This window comes from Lutra lutra, chromosome 1, assembly GCF_902655055.1.
Source record: "Lutra lutra chromosome 1, mLutLut1.2, whole genome shotgun sequence".
Taxonomy (NCBI): domain Eukaryota; kingdom Metazoa; phylum Chordata; class Mammalia; order Carnivora; family Mustelidae; genus Lutra; species Lutra lutra.
The window spans coordinates 117,463,232-117,480,955 of NC_062278.1; the positions used below are offsets into that span (position 1 = coordinate 117,463,232).

At 44.1% G+C, this 17,724-nt stretch overlaps 1 protein-coding gene across 5 annotated transcripts in view; it reads right to left on the minus strand.

Annotated features, from left to right (window-relative positions):
* Positions 1-13,487, minus strand: part of ATP13A3 (ATPase 13A3) — an 88,375-nt gene extending 74,888 nt beyond the window's left edge. For 4 of the 5 annotated variants that reach the window (XM_047733328.1, XM_047733354.1, XM_047733362.1 and 1 more), the window contains exons 1-2: positions 12,998-13,487; positions 12,199-12,242 (exon numbers count right to left, since the gene is read on the minus strand). The gene's annotated coding sequence lies outside the window, so the exon portion shown is untranslated. Of the gene's footprint in view, positions 1-7,966; positions 8,018-12,198; positions 12,243-12,997 lie in introns of all 5 variants that reach the window. The other variant, XM_047733336.1, reaches the window with a different exon arrangement.
* Positions 13,488-17,724: the final 4,237 nt, after the last annotated feature.

The following is a 17,724-nucleotide window of genomic DNA, read 5'->3' on the forward strand; positions in this document are numbered from 1 at the left end:
ACTATCCAGGATTTAAAAAAAAAAAAAAATCAATGCATTTGGGTATTATACCAAACATAACAAAAGTAACTGACATTCATACAGGGGTTTTTAGTTTACAAAACACTTTTACAGGGCTTTTCTACTTTACTTACCAGTTTTCAATCAATATCCTCTTTTAAAAACAGGAAAAAAAATAATCTTCATTTAATCAAAATTAGCATTTTTGACTTTCCCACAAAGTCAAGCATGAGGTGACTTTATATCAAAATGCCTTACCAACAAATTAAGGAATTAACATGCAGACAGTACCATCTTTTAAGGGTCTATTTTTCAAAAATTCATTTGATAGTCAAATGTAGTTGAAATACTGACTAGGTTCCCAAGATGGCCCACAAATGACCTTTCACCTCCCACAATTCCGCTAAATTATACTGCATACTACAATAGCCTGGATCATAAGGCAGGCAGCCAGGTAACCAAGTTTCTACTTCCTCTGCCCACTTCTTTATTATTAATATTCCCCAAGCCTCCACATCCTCTGCCCAGTACTTAATTATTAATATTCTCTGGCCTTCTCTCTCTATAACAACACAAAGGGCCAAGAGCGGCTCCATTGACCCATCTACGGTGAAAACTGCCAAGAGCTGACAATCAGTGTTTTCAGCACTAATCTCTCGAGCTCCAGACCCACAGATATAAACATCAACCAAACATGTTTACATACAACTAAAATTCAACAGATTCATTTTATCTTTCTTCCAAACCCACCCCCCACCACAAACCATTCCTTCTACTCCTTTAATGAATATGATTTGCTAAAATTCCATGCCAGGATTTTGGAAGTCATCCCAGACTCCTTCCTACCCCACAAGGAGGTACTTAGTCATCATTTCTACCTTTCTCACACCCACCCCCCCCCCATGCCTAGCTCCACTGGCACTGCCCCCAACTCAGGTCCTGATGCCCTCTCTAGTCTCCCTCATTCATATCAACATATAATCCAGACATGATCATTTCTCTGCTTGAAATTTCAATAGCTTCCCATTGTCTGCAGCAGCATTTCCCAAACTGGCAAGAGTCCCTCCAAAAAAAAAAAAAAATTGTGGGGCAACTGGGTGGCTCAGTGGGTTAAGCCGCTGCCTTCGGTTCAGGTCATGATCTCAGGGTCCTGGGATCGAGCCCCGCATCGGGCTCTCTGCTCAGCAGGGAGCCTGCTTCCCTCTCTCTCTCTCTCTCTCTGCCTGCCTCTCCGTCTACTTGTGATCTCTCTCTGTCAAATAAATAAAGAAAATCTTTAAAAATAAAAATTGAAAAAGCATCCCCGGCTCATACAAATTGAAGAAATATACTGGATTAAGCAAACCTGAACAACCCTCTTACTAGCAAGACACTTAAAAGTCTAGGGCACCTGCATGGCTCAGTCAGTTGAGCATCTGACTTCAGCTCAGGTCGTGATTTCAAGGTCCTGGGATTGAGTTCCAGTCGGGGCTTTCTGCTCAGTAGGGAGTCTGCTTTGCCCTCTCCCTCCACTTCTCTCCCCTGGTCATGCTCTTTCTCCCACCCCCCATCAAATAAATAAATAAAATCTTAAAAAACAAAATGAAACACTGAAAACTCTGACAGTGCACAATACTATGTGCTTCCCTACCACAGAGAAGTAAAGCAGGAGTAGGAGAGAGGCCCAACTGGGCTCCAAGGACAAAGTTACAACTAAATAGACATGTAATACTCTCCAGAATGTGGCCCTGCCTAGTTGTCACCACCACCTGCCTTTCACCAATGTTTATCATTCACCTCTTACAAACCTTACATTCCATCTATATACAACACATTTGTAATTCCTCTAAGGGCTACCGTTTCCTGACTCCATTCCTTTACATACATTGTTCCTTCTGCCAAGAATGCCCTTCCCTAACAGTGTGGCTGCAGAGCTCTTACAAGTCCTTCTAGACCCTGGTCAAGTTTGTTCTCCACCATGCTTTGACTGTCTTTTCTACCTTCCAGCAGAGGACAGCTCCCACCTTTGTCTCTCCTTGTAAGAATCAGAACATCTGTCTCACAATGTTGGACTTAGACTAAAAACCTTAAAGGCTGAAAACCAGGCCAGTACCAAGCAATGGAGAATGAATGAAGAAACAGAGCAAGACAAGGGGTGTGAGGAAAGGATAAAATCCTTCCTGGCTTTCTGGGTTAAATTTTCTGGGTTAAATTTTACAAGTACATATTGTCTTTGGCATGTGCCACACTCATCCCAATGCCCTTTTCCAACTCTCCCAATATCCTCTCCTAGGTCCCTTGGTGACTTCATGTAACCGGGCACAAAACCTCCATCTACAACACTATGTTCTTCAGTATCAACTCCTTCTTCAACAGTCATTCTGCTCAGAAATTAATACATAAATAAGTTATAACTTCTCAAAGCTGAGAAACAAAAGATAAATCTCCAAATAACAAAACAAAAAAACTAGGGAGGAGATGCGGAGAGTGGGCATCGTAGTTCTACCACCCCCCCATATAAAAGTCTCGGAGTATTCCTGACTGGGCTTCCCTCAGTGTTCTCACTCTCTACTACATCCACTCCTGCACAGCAGCAGCGATGGGCACTACAGGCAGAAACAGAGCTAGAACGAGTGCTACTGCCATCTTCTGGGTGACCCATTCTTGGAACGAAAAGCTCTGTTCATCTGAGAGACCATATATGACCAACTTCTCATTATTTGGACAGAGAAGTCTCACTAACGTGTTCTCCAATGAACTTAAAACAGTGCCTTTATCCCAGCCAGGCAGTATCTTGAAATATACCTACACCATTACTTGATTTAGGAAAAAAGCCAATGTTGCCCAAGTGTCCTAACAATTCAGAATAAATCTGTAAGTACTAAACTAGCATTTAGCAAAAATTACTATGGCTTATCGCTGTTTCTGATTTCATAGAAAGTCATGTTGTAGGAAGTCACTCTCTGGGGAGCCTGGGTGGCTCACTCTGTTAAGCACCTGCCTTTGGCTCAGGTCATGATTTCAGGGTCCTGAGATCGAGCCCCATGTTGGGTTCCCTGCTCAGCGGGGAGCCTGCTTCTCCCTCTCCCTCTCCCCCCAGTTTGTGTGCACATATGCCCACACTCTCTCTCTCTCTTAAAAAAATAAAACCTTAAAAAAAAAAAAAAAACTATCTACATGGGCCAAATACCATGCTAAATGCTGGAGATTATATCCCTTAACCTATATCCCTTGACCTAAGACCTGAAAGGTGGGAAATTCATCAGACAAAGAGGCAGTAAAAAGAGGAGAAATAACAGAGGCATGGAATCCAAGCAGAGGAATTACCAGAGGCAGAAGTACTGAGGTGAGGGGTGGGGGCTGGGGGAATGTTTTAACAGCTGATGGGCATGAAGGAGTATACCTGCCATGAGGAACACCAAATGATATATGGAATCGTTGAATCGCTGTACCATACACCTGAATTTTTTTTTCAAGATTTTTATTTGACAGAGAGAGAGATCACAAGTAGGCAGAAAGGCACACAAAGAGAGAGTGGAGCAGGGAGCCCGATGCAGGGCTTGATCCCAAGACCCTGAGATCATGACCTGAGCCTAAGGCAGAGCCTCAACCCACTAAGCCACCCAAGCGCTCCTGAACTGGAATGAAAATAAAAACTTAAAAAAAAAAAAAAAAAGAAGTACTAAGGTGAGAAATCCTAGAAAATGTCATAAATACAAGTTAAACCCGCTAGAGCACAGGGTAGTCTCTAGAGAACAGCTAGAAATGGAGCTAAAAACAAGGGACAGTATCGGATTGCCTGATATGATAAAGATATGATAAAGATATGGATTAACTTGCATGTGATGGAGATTCTGAATTTTTTTCAACTGAGAAAGACCAAAGCCCATACCATAGGGCCATATTCCAAATACAGTATGAATGGTGTCTTCGGGACTTGTACAGTGCAGCAGCACTGTGTTCACCTGCTAGACTGTTTACCTTCAAGATGCCAGAACTCATTCTTCAATATATAGCCAACATCTAGCCCTGTGCTTGGCACATACAGGAACTAAAAAAAATATTGAATAGTTAAATTTGCCAACGCAATCCTAAAGGCATAACCAAGAGGCCCTAACCAGGCTTGCTTCCTTCCTTCCTGCCTGCCTATAAAAATCACAATTCTTATGTACCACAATAATTGATAATTGCCACAAGTTTTAAGGGAACATGAAGAAAGGCCATTCACCATAGGCTGCATCGGAGGTAAGAAAGGATTTGGGGTGTGGGGGTGGAACACATTAAGATGCTTCTGAACCTAACTAAATTAAGCACTTTATTCTGTTCTTCTCACCAAAAACTGAACAGAAAACAACTGTGGGTTAGTTAAAACTTATTCATCAATGAACTCTAAGGCAGTGGTAGTAACTATAAAAAGCCTATTTTCGTATCAAAAAGATCCATGAAATAAAAACCCATTTTAACAGAATTTGTTGGGTTAAAAGATTTTATTTATTTTTGCGTGCGCACAAGCTGGGTGGGGGGACAATGCAGGTAGGGCAGAGGGAGAAGCAGAATCCTCGATGAGCAGCGAGTCTGATGCAGGGTTCGATCCCAGGACCCTGGGAACATGACCTGAGCTGAAGGCAGACGCTTAACCGACTGAGCCACCCAGGTGCCCCTATTCTTTCAAATATTTAAGTGCTCCAGACAAAATTAGGCTACTTGCCTGCAGTACCTTACATTTAACTTAGCAAACTGAATCACATTATTACAACTGGCATTAAATAAGGATTCCATCTCTTATGCTTGGTGAAAAAGTAAAGCAAAAAAATTTAAGAGAAACTTGAGGAAATCAAAGCCAAAACTAAATTACAAATGAGCTTAGAAAACTGATGGCTTAAGAAGTTAAGGTGCTGGGGCACGTGGGCTCAGTTAAGCTAAGCCTCTGCCTCAGGCCCAGGTCATGATCCCAGAGTTACAGGATGGAGCCCCACGTCAGTCCAGTCAGGCTCTCTGCTCAGCAAGGAGTCTGCTTCTCCCTCTCCCTTTGTATGCACACTCACTCATGCATATGCGCGCGCTCTCACTCTCTCAAGTAAATAAAATCTTAAAAAAAGGGGCGCCTGGGTGGTGCAGTGCGTTAAGCCTCTGCCTTGGCTCAGGTCATGATTTCAGGGTACTGGGATCGAGCCCCGAATCGGGCTCTCTGCTCAGCAGGGAACCTGCTTCCCCCTCTCTCTCTGCCTGCCTCTCTGCCTACTTGTGATCTCTGTCAAACAAATAAATAAAATCTTTAAAAAAAACAAAACAAAACAAAAAATCTTTAAAAAAAGAAGTTAAGGCATAATCTAAAGCTGGACGAAACATCTTTGGTCTTTGAAGAACCGGTGACCCACATTTAAAGCAATCAATCCAAAGGCCAGAGAAGTAAAATAAAATTTCAAATCTTCCTTTTAAAGAAAAGATATAGACACATTTCACTAACAAGTATTTTCTATTGTTTTATTTTTACTTATTTTTATTAACCATTATTTTTAAATAAGGCACAAGAAAGTCTATTAAATAAACCTAATTTAACATATTTTTACATTTTATAATGTGACCAGGAAGAGACAGAATCAGTAACAGTAACACAGAGGATAGGGGGAAATGATACACCCAGAGACAGAAAGGGAAAGACAAAAACACACATAAAATGTACATTAGAGATACATGAGGTTAACAGCTTGAGCCTTTTAGGATGCTGTTCCCAAAGATGCAAAATCATGATATCTTTCCATGAAAAGCCTGAGTACAACACTATGTCATTACTGCCTGCTGCTCTAGTTAAAATAAAATAGGCAGCAATTCTCAATCCCACCCCCACACATTCTCATCTCTCTCTTTCTCTCTCTCTCTCACACACACACACACACCCAATACTTGTTCTGAATATATTAAATGTTATTAAACCAATAATAGTACATTACCATTTACTGAGCCTCTTATCCTCACAATTCTCTAAGGTAGCTTTTATTCCCTCCATTTGTCAAATGAAGAAACTAAAAAAGGTTAAGTGACTTGAACCTGACTACAGAGCTAGTGATGAGACTGGAACTCAAGTCACTTGTATATGGTTCTGAAGCCCACATTTTAACCACTATACCATGCCAATTCCCCAGACATCTTTAGCCACTATTACATTTTTTTATTATTTTTTAAAGATTTTTATTTATTTAATTGACACACAGAGAGAGATCACAAGTAAGCAGAGAGAGAGTGGGAAGCAGGCTCCCTGCTGAGCAGAGAGCCTGATGCGGGGCTGGATCCCAGGACTCTGAGATCATGACCTGAGCCGAAGGCAGAGGCTTAACCCACTGAGCCACCCACGTGCCCCTACATTTTTTTTTTTAAACTGGTGTTTTTTACTATGCTTTTCCAAAAATAATGTTAAGATTCAGATACTTTAAATTTCATGAAAAACATCAACAACTTATACAGTTCTATCTATCATTTACTTTCAAGTAAACTCTGCACCCAAGGTAGGGCTCAAACTCACAACCCCAACATCAAGTCTAACGCTCTAGCAAATGAGCCAGCCAAGTGCTCCTATACTTCTTTTAAAATAATGCAGATTTTACTAGCAGTAAGGAAGATATTAACACTGAATATAGCTGAGTATCAGTCCAGAATTACACAAAGTACAAATGGTCCCCCAATACTCCCCAATTTTATTACCTAGCCTTTTAATTATGCTAGGTTCTTTGTATGGTGTAAAATACCCAGTATAACCCTGGGGAGATAATAGATTTTCATAGATACCTAATTTCTTTCTCCATTATTCACATTGTGGACTCTTATCATATATGCATTTAACTACTTCCATTCAATTATCTGTGCTACACGAAAAAAGAAAAACAAGAGAATACTTTAAATGATGGCAGGATGCCTGCCTTTACATCCTTGTCCCAGAGTGAACATGTAATGAATACTATAAATTTGCTGTTCCTCAGCCAGTCTAAGTCCCATTCACTTGTCAAAAGGTATCTTGCAGAGCTAATTATGATCCCCCTCACCAAAAAGTAACCTATTTTAAAAAGTGGAGGAAAAACAGGCTGTTGGAATTGAAAAACAGTATGTCAGTTAAGAACCAGTTTTCTAACTGGTATCTTCCTAAAGGACCTTTTCAACAGTAATTTTGCCTATACAGGATTTCTACCTTAAATGAGAATTTAGGCCCAAAGCCCCCACATATAAGGTATGATTTCACTTTTCCCAGCTCTTTAAATTACAAAGAATTAAGAATCCAAACATGTGTCTTGTATATCAAAATAAGTTAATAACTAATGCATTATTCATCCTATTTCACAAATGGGAAAAAGCAGAGCAACAGGTACGCTGTTAGAAGGCATGCTTGGGGCGCATGGATGGCTCAGTCGATTAAGCATATGCCTTTGGCTCCAGTCATGGTTCCATATTCCAAGGATCGAGCCTCACATCGGGCTCCCTGCTTAGCAAGGAGTCTGCTTCTGCTTCTTCCTCTCCCTCTCCCCACCCCCGCCTTCATGCTCTCTCTCCCAATCACTCTCTCTCAAATTAATAAATAAAATCTTTTTAAAAAGAAGAAGGCACACTAGATACATGTGGGAACTATTCCATGATTTATTTTAAAATAAAATAAAAATGTAGTAAAAGTCTGTCATGTGGGGCACCCGGGTGGCTCAGTCGGTTAAGTGTCTGCCTTTGGCTCATGTCATGATTTTGGGTCCTGGCACAGAGCTCCAAATCAGGATCCCTGCTGCTTCTCCCTCTCCCTCTGTCCCTCCCCCTGTTCATGCTCTCTAATAAATAAAATCTTAAAAAAAAAAAAAAAAAAAAGGCTGCCACGTTATCAAAAGCAATCCTTAACACTGGTTCTCAGCAGGGGAAAAAAACAAAACAACAATAGTGAGTAGTGAGTTGAGCCATTACCAGAGTACAAAACCAAGCCAAGAGTGGAAAGAATAACCTACCGAAAAACACTAACACCAGGTCCTTTACTGGCATGCTATCACTTATTCTCCACACGTTTCCTTTTCTGTAAAAAGACTAGTCTATCACCTACCTGTGACGATCCACCATATTGTTTTTCAATCTCACACTTCATTATTTCAATATCCAACTCACAAATTTCTTGTGAAGAAAACAGGTAAAAACCAAATAAAATAGAGGAATCAATTAATCTAGCTTGCTATCAGAGGTAGAACTTTCATACCACCCACCTCAAAACAGATACAAATATTTTTATTTTTTTTGAGATTTTAAGTAATCTCTACACCCAACGTGGAGCTCAAACTTACAACCCCAAGATCAAAAGTTGCATGCACCACCAACTGAGCCACACAGGCGTCCTCTAGTATCTTTATTTAAAGCTTCTAAGAAAATCTACATACATCATCAAGTTCCACATCATGTAATCATAAATTCAACATAGTTAACTCACTTTTCTCAGAAATTCATTTTCTTACCTGAGTATCAATAGATCATTTAAAAGCAGGAAGGTCAGCGAAGAGAGGAATTTCAATTAAGAGATTGATTACAACTCACTCAATTCATACACATACACAAATAGACAGGGGGGTACTTCTTATTGGATTCTCAGTTCATACTAGTATTAGTGGTCTTGGGTGACAGGAAGAGGTAAAACATGTATCTTCATCTATACCCTCAAAGAAACAGGTCTCTGTGTAGCTCTGTTTCCAAAGATCTATATGGCCTCTTCCACTGGGGAGATGCCCTGCGGTACACTCCTTTTTTAAATTTGGCAGTCTTATAGTTTGCTATCTGAGTTAATGTTTTACTAGTTAGACATAACGAAGACCCCATTATGAGCCTTTCGGTCTAAGGTGTTACCAGATCCTCTGATGGGACAGTTCTCTTGAGAGAACTCTCGAGAGAGAGAACTGTCCCATGGAAACTCTTCAGCAATCCACACCTTCAACTTTCCTCGTTCTCAGACATTTGACTATCTGATCAACTTTCCCTTTCCTTCATTCCATCTTCCCCCTCCTGACTAATGTGTTTTTTAACTAATGATTACAAAAGTAGTAATTTTTTATTACCATTCATTCATGACATTTCACATCATCTCTATTTTTTTTCATCATCTCTATTTTTAATCTTACTAATATAAATCTTTGGTGGGTTGTTTTGTTTTTTAATTAGAGAGAGGGCCCAACACAGGGCTCAATCTCATGACCCTGAGATCACAACCTGACCAAAATCAAGAGTCAGACACCTAACAAACTGAGCCACCCAGGCACCCCACTAATAACTAATGTTTTTTTATTTATTTTTTTATAAACATATAATGTATTATTAGCCCCAGGGGTACAAGTATGTGAGTCGCCAGGTTTACACACTTCAGAGCACTCACCATATCACATATCCTCCCCAATGTCCATAACCCCACCATCAACAAATTTTTTTAACTCATGGCTTATATAATCACTAGTTACCATTAAGTCTAGGACATTCTACCCCTCAGATACCACCTACTTTTCCCTAATTAAATAAACCCAGAACTTTTACTTTTTTATAAATCTTAAAAGATGTGCTTTAATTCCAATGCTCTTTTTCTTTCTCTATCTCAAAAAATGAAGTCAACAAAATTCAAGTAAGGCACTCTAACAATTATTTCCTTGCCTCTCTCATGTTTCCTGGACTACTTAGATGGGTTAATAATTAGAACATGGTTTTAGTGACTACGGATTCATTCTCTCCATAATCCAGTTAGCTTCATTTCACACAAACTATCTCCCAAAACCAAAGATTAAATCCCATCAGCTATCTCTGGGGTACAGATTTAACTAGATGAGCTATACAGCACATTCAGAATGCATTTCTTCACTGGAACAAACCTTCTGCTGATGTTAGATGTCAAGCACCAGACTATCTTCTTTTACCTAACCACTATGAACTGGTTTAAGAGTATTATCTTTAACAAGTGATAAGCTGCTAACTCCTATTCAACTTGTGTTCCATTCACAATGTCTTCCACTTACTGCATATATAGCTAATTTAGGTTACCAAATATACCAATGGACAGAATCCAGCATTGGACAAACCAAGTAATCAAGATCATTTTAAAATTCTATTTCTGTCTTCCCAGATTTTTAGTAATTACAACCATTATGCTATCATTCAAGTATAAAGTTCTTATTTCCACCATTACCTGGACCATTGGGGAAAATAAAATACAGAATAAAGACAAAGTTTCACAGGATGTCCCCATATCACTGATCATGGCCTAACTCCTAGGACTGCTATTAATCGTAGGAATAAAGTGTACTCACATTTTTAAAACCTCATATTCACAGTGGTTACAAGACCACTATGTTATATAAGCAGAGCTCAATTTAGTATAGAGAATAAAAGGGGGAAAGGGAGAATATAAGTTCTCAGCTAATCCTCAAAATTCTCTGAGGTAAGTATTAATATTTGTTTTCAATAAAAATGAATTAGAAACCTGGCGATTCACAGACCTGTACCCCTGAGGCTAATAATACATTATATGTTAATAAAAATTTTAAAAATTAAAAAAAAAAAGAATTAGAAGATGATGATAATCAGGGAAGTTAAGCAACTTACAATGTAAGGGCCTCTGAAAACAGCACAAATCTAGCTCTGTTACTGTATGTGACAAGCTGTTTCTATTTCTAGGCTTACCATGTTAGCTGTCTATGACTCTGGGTAATTTAACATCTCTGAACCTCAAGTCTCCTCATCTGTAAACTACAGTTTAAATGAGATAATCCATGTTAAGTGTTTAATTCAAAGCCTAGTCAAAGAGCTAGTTACGGAAAGTCAAAAATCAAACTCCAATCTGATTTCCCAAGTCCGTGCTTTTTCCATATTACATTATGTTGTAGCTACCAACACACAATTATTATCCACATAAGAATCCATATTTGGAATACGGCACAGGTGGAAAACTGATGTACCTAAATGAGACAACCGTTAAGGGCTAACTAAACCAACGGAAATATTTTAGCTCTAATAACTAATAAGCAAAACCACACAGAATTCATCAGAAGATAATGTTCAGACATTCAGGCTCAACAAAGCTTTGCTCTAAATACTATAAAACTATTCCCCTACCTATGTAGGAATTTATTTCTTTTTTAAAGATTTTATTTATTTATTTGACAGACAGAAATCACAAGTAGGCAGAGAGGCAGGCACAGAGAGAGGAGAGGCAGGCTCCGTGCCGAGCAGAGAGCCCGATGTGGGGCTCGATCCAGGACCCCGGGATCATGACCTAAGCCGAAGGCAGAGGTTTTAACCCACTGAGCCACCCAGGCGCCCAGAATTCATTATATTTATCTCAAATCAAACCAAATTAAAATTTTAATAACCAAGCATACCCCGAGTAAAGTATTCTGGTTGACCTAGACAGAGAAATCAGCCCTCTCACTACATAATTTGAACACTGCATCAAATTGAAGCCTGTCAACTGTATTTTCAAAATAAATTGCAACTTCGTATTTTCATTTATAGCTATACTACTTATAAATTTAGATAACCAGTGTCATCACTTTTCCTACCCAATGCCCTGAGCAAAAACAAGCTTTGTTGTTCTAACAAAGTTCAAAAATCTCACTGAACAGTCTCAGGCTCCCCTGATCTAGTACAGGATAATGCAAACGGATAGTAGCAAAAGTAAAGTTGCATCACAATTAATAATAGGCTTACTATTTGGAACTTCCAGGAACTGATCTGCATTTTAAAAAGGGTTGCTAAACCAGAATGGAATACCGGAACAGATTTATTTTGGCATCTGCAGCCTATTCGGCAAAGCAACAATCCTCCGGAGAAAAGAATGCCATAAAATATATGTACCTTGGTAAGGAGGCTGAGACCTAACAAAAGGCAGAGCACTTTTAACTATGAAATCACCCCTTAAAAGATAAGGAAATCAAAACACCTTCACTTTAGCAACGAAGCCTTTAGAACACAGTATTCACTTTGCAGTAATCTTTAACATTCCTGCATTTCTTGGATTTTAAAAAAATTCTAACTTCCTGACTCATAGATCTAAAATAGTCATTACATACACAAATGTTCTACTTGTACAGTTCAGAATCATAAGTAGGAAACACAGGTTTCTGTTTCTAGGTTTACGATTCCATACCCATTCATTTTGCACTAATATAACCACTAAATATAGCTTTAAGACACTGACAATTAAAAGGAGTGAATTACGTGAGTGACTCATACCTCCTATGTCCAGACACCAAGATCCAAGGATGTTTCTGTCAGATCTTTGGGAAGAGGAAATGATAAACACCTGTCACAAAATCTTTCCAAATTGGGAAGCCCCGAATAGAGTTGTTGTCAATCTCCAATCCATTCCCCCAGCCACAACCCCGCTAAAAGATACATTGCCAAACCTAACTCTGTGAAGGCAATGGGGAGAGTTAAAGGCCATAAAGAGAGTGGCCACGCAAGTAATGGAGAGAACCCCGGGGTTTTTCTAGTCTTCACTTACAGAGTCAAATTGAGAGACCTTAACCAATTAAGAAGTCACTTTTCCTCTCTGGGCCTCACTTAGTCATCCATAAAACGCGGTGATGGCAAGAAGCTGTTACTACTCCGACGTTAAGGACGAACTCAAGATGCCTTTAGGCAGCACCCGCAGAACACATCAAGCGTCCTGCCCTTCGACCACCCATCTGCCAGACTTTCTAAAAGGGCTGGACCACCATCCTTACTTCCCAGTCCCAACGCAAGCAGGGTGTCCGAACCAGGCCTTCACACCCACAACGTGTATCCCTTTTTCTCGCCTCACCTGTCCCAGGCAGACATTCCGCGGTCTCAGCGCTCCCCTCCCCGTCCCATTCATCTCCCCCGGGAAGTGATGCGGGATTCTGGGCCAAGGAGCCCAGCAGAAGCTCACCTGGTACCCGACAACACCCTTCTTCTCCTTCAACACCCCGCCATCACCATCACCACCATCCACCTACTCCGCGCCCCGCTCACCCTGCCCCCGGCGTCCCGGGAAAGCCCGACCACTTACCCGCCGCCGCTGCGCCGTCTCCTCGGCGGCCTCTGGGCCGGAGCAGCCGAGGGACCGCGGGGGGCCGGGGCCCGGGGCCGCTGCTGTCGCCGCCGTCGCCTCGCCTCAGCCCAGCCCCATCGCCCTCGGCGGGCGCCGGCGGCCGCGGGTCGCTCGGATTCGAGGCGCCGCCGCCGCCGCCGCCGCCGCGCGCTGCAGCTCGGGGTGAGGGGAGGGAGGCGCCGCGGCCAGGCCCTGGCTGAGCCGGGCACAGGGGTGTCCGCGTTCTCCTCCTCGGCGCCCGCGGCGGCGGCGGCTTGCAGCCGGACAGAGCGAGAACAAGGGACGGTGACGGGGGCAGGCGGGTAGGGGAGGGGGGCGGTCTGCACTCCGAAACGGCCTCCCGCCGCCAGCGACGAAGCGAACCCCCCTCCCCTCCGCCGTGGCGCCCAGATCACGCTGCGGGGAGAGCCGGCGGGCGGGGGAGCGCGCGGCAAGCTCGGGACTCCCGCGCCCGGATGTGAGGTCACGTGGTTGCCTCATCCCAGCGCCGAGCGCGGAGGGGCGCAGAGGGGACGTAGTGGGGCGGAGCCAGAGGAGAAGGGCGGGGCCATCGGGTAGGCCCTGCCCACCTCGTCTTTGGGCCCCCTAGACCCGCGAAGGGAAGAAGGGGATGAAGAGTACCTTTCAAAAGAGCTGCGTCCTGAGGAGGCGAGGTTACCAGCGGAGGAGGGGTTTTTTTTGCCCTGGAGGAGGTGGAAATTGCCACCCTGGCCGTGCAAAAACAAGATCATAGTACAGATCCCCATTTAATGAATAGGGAAACTGAGGACCAGCGAGGGACCTAGAATAGACTTGCCCAGAGTCAAGGTCAAAGTGGAAACTTGTGCTACAACGGAGAGAAAACCAGACCCTGGTTCTACTCCAGGTCTTCTTTATTCCTTAAGAGCGCCACCACCCCCCTTCCAAAAACAAAAAACTGTAATTCGCCTTCGACAACCAGTCCAGCGCACCCGGCCTCCGGTGGAGGACTGGGAAGCCTACGCAGGAGAAATCTCCCATGCGCCCACCCCACTGCCTCCGGCGTAAAGGAGTTTCTTCCATGGCGCGGGAGGCAAATTAAATACTTCCCTCCGCAGGAGCTTTATCTCGGCGCAGGGCCCCAGCCGGATATACAAATCGCGCCTTTGGTTTTCTCGGCGTCCCTTCGGCGACGCGCACAGGGGGCGCGCCCCGCCACCTGCAGCCTAGTGCTCTGGCAGTCTTCTGGCCCCAGCCTGCCGCGCCCGCTCCCCTGAAGCTCCGCCATCGGTGTTGTTGTTGTTGTTGTTGTTGTTATACCTTGCGGCTAAGAGAACTCTTAGCTGCTTGAACGTGAGAAAGGGAAGGTAGCGCGCCTGCCCGACCCCTGGTCCACCGCACGTAAGAGGCACCTCGCAGGAAGCGGAGAAACACTCCGGCTCTGGTTGGTAGCACATGGTGACACTTCTCTGGGGTTACTACCCGGGCTCCGTGACATATGCTGACACCTCATCTGGGATAGCAACTGCCCCGAGTCCACAGCGCAGGGAGCCAAGAGCACGCCGCTTCTGGCCCCCTAAGCTGTGTGGAGCTGGACAGTTTCCATGCATATTTCCTCACGTGGTGGAGACAGCATACTGCACCTAGTAGGTGCAGCATCTCTCTTCACAGCCCCTGGGCACACACAGTCTCACCTTTGTTTTAAGACTCACAGTGTTCAAATGATGACAGAAGATAGGGGGTGTGGAAGCGTGGCAAATTCTAAGAAGCTAACTTGGTGCGATTGAGCCCTCAAAGCCTCCTCCCCACCTCTCCTGGCTTTTTGGCTCCAGGCTGTTTCCCCTCAGCCTTATTTTTTTTTTTTTTAAGATTTTTACTTATTTATTTGACAGACAGAGATCACAAGTAGGCAGAGAAGCAGGCACAGAGAGAGAAGGAAGCTGGCTCCCTGCTGAGCAGAGAGCCCCATGCAGGGCTCGATCTCATGACCCTGAGCGGAAGGCAGAGCCTTTAACCCACTGAGCCACCCAGGTGCCCCTCCCCTCAGCCTTTTAACAAGTTCAGGTCTCACGTCTAAAAACCAAACTCTGGTCCCAGCCCTCCACTCCGACTGCCCTCTCCAGTTAGCTACCAAGTGCTTCTCTCCCTCTCACACAGGCTGGTGGCCTCTTAAACGGTGTGTGTGCGCGTGCCCGTCCTGTCGTCCCCTCCCCCACCATGTCCTCAGTTCTCAACACTTGGCCGTCTGGCTTCTCCCCACCCACACCCCCTTCCCTAACCCTGCTAGGGCAGGAGTAACTCTGACCTTCATTTTCCCAGAGTGGGCAGTTAGTTACTTCTCAGGCCTATCTCTCTGCATCTCTCTGCTCCTTTTGACACCTCCAGATCGCTCTCACCTTCTGGAATCTCAATACTATCTTGGATTCCAAAGGAGTGCCCACGCCCAATTCTCCTGTCTCAGTAAATAAGGCCCCTGCCTCCTCTGGTGACATCCTTAAGTGACACCAGCTGTGAGTCTGCACCTTATGTGCCAGATTACCTGTAAGCCCCACAGCTCCTCTCACTCCACTCTCCTGGCATTGCCTCCATCCTCATGGTTTCAACTACTGGGTCAGCCCTCTCCAGCCTGGACCTCTTTCACAAAAATTAGATCCAACTCTCCGACTGCCTGCCTGCCTTCCTGCCTGGCAGCTCTATCTGGATACATCACACAGGCCCCCCCAAACTCAGCATGTTGGAGAGACTGAACCCATCCACTAACTCCATGTGGGCTCTCTCTCAGTGGTCCCCACCAGCACCTACTATCCTCAGAATGAGAAAGCTAGAAACCTTGATTCAGCCCTTTGCCTTATCAAGTAACCCAGTCCTATCTATTTCACCTCCTTAATAAGCCTCGAATCCCTACCTCCATTCCCACTGGTGTGTTCGCGCCATCCCTGGTAGCAGCTGCCTGACAGTGGCCTTCAGGCAAACTCAGCCTCCACTCAGCCTCCAGAGTGAACTACCAGAAATGTGCTCTCATTGAAAATGCTGCACAAGTCCCCCCTGGCTTCGCGGGCTGCCTGGGTGCCCTCCAAGGCATCTAGCATGAACCTGTCAATGCATTGAGAGTTTTCAAAGCCCCAGAGGAGCCCCGGGCTTCAAGAAGCAGCCAAAATCCCCAGGGCAAGGCAACACCCAGCCAGCCAAGGGGAAACTGTAGGAAGAAAAAAAGCAATTGAACATTTCAAGAAATTCTCTGCTACAGATGTCCTGGGGACAAAAGAAGAGAATTTGGACAGTGACAGGAGGAGATGCTGAGTCACTAGGAAAGGCCTGAGCTTGTCTCTAGGCTCAGGGAAAAGACAGAGCCAGGAAAGGAGGAGGAGGCCAAGAAGGGTAGAAAAAGAGTGGAGCAAGTCCTGAGAAGTTCTGGGAGGCTTGCTGACTCTACACCCATGATGATTCTGGGCCCTGCAGCTGCTCACACAGGGCCCAGCCCCTCCCTCCTCTGATCCTGCTCTCTCTTAAGACCCAGCCCAGATCACAGCACCAAATAGACAACAGTCCTCCCCCGAAGGTCTGACTTCACCTTCCACAAGGACCATGTGGCATCTCCTCCACTCTCAAGACCCCAGTCGTGCTTGCCTCACCTATTCACCGTTACCTTGCCATTCAGACCCCACCAAGAGGAAACACCCACACATTAACTGCACCCAGTGGCTGTCCTTCACGCTAGTCAGCAGAGGGTCAGTGCCTGCTCCCAAGAGAGCTCACCCTTCACAGGTATGGTCCTGGGCCTCCCCGAGATCACACTGTTGCCAATTAGAGCTGACGCTTTTCAGACCTTGTCTTCAGGATTTACCTCCTATCCTTGAAACACTTTTCTCTTAGTTTGCATAACTTCTTTCTGGAATCGCCCCTCCCTTTTCATTACCCCTCTCAACCGCTAGTGGGTGGGTGCTTCCTCTAGCCTACTTCTAAATGGTGCTGGTCCCCCGGGCTCAGTCAGGGTACATGTCCCTCTCTACACAAGTTTTATCATCTCTTTGTTTAATTTGTCATCTATCAACTTCACAGGAGCTGTGGATGGGCTTCAAGGGGTCTATAAATTTCTTAAGCTGCAATGCAAAAACTTTTAAAGGAAGAAGTATAGCTTTCATCAGCTTCTTCAAGGTGTCTGGGATCCCAAAAAAGGAAAAGAACACTAAGCCAAGTGCAACTTCCCCTCGTGACCTGTCCATTATGGCTGCAGCTAACATCAAATAAATAAATAAAATTAAAAAAAAAAAAAAGATAGTTACCCACCCAGTGCTCAAACCAGAAACCAGAAACCTAGGAGTCATTCTTTCCAATGAAATATGTAGTCCATTTCAAATCCTTTCACATCTCTCCATTGCTACTGCTCTTAGAAATACCTAAGCCACCTCCTTCTCTCACCTGGGATACCGCAAGAATTTCCTTGCTTTTAACCTTCACGCCTTTCCAGTCCTTTCTCACACAGCAGCCAGAGTTTATTACTGTGTATGACTCAGAGCACAGCTCTTGATGAAGGCTTCCAATTGCTTCCCATTTCACGGAGAATAAAATGTGAACTTCCTTGACCTACAAGGTCCAGTGTTGGGCCTGCCCATTACTCCCCGCTTCCTGGCACTCCTCCACCATCACCCTCTTCTTAACCCACATCTGTTTCCCCACCTTATCTCATCCCTATCTAAATATGCCTTCTTTTAGTTCCCCAAACATAC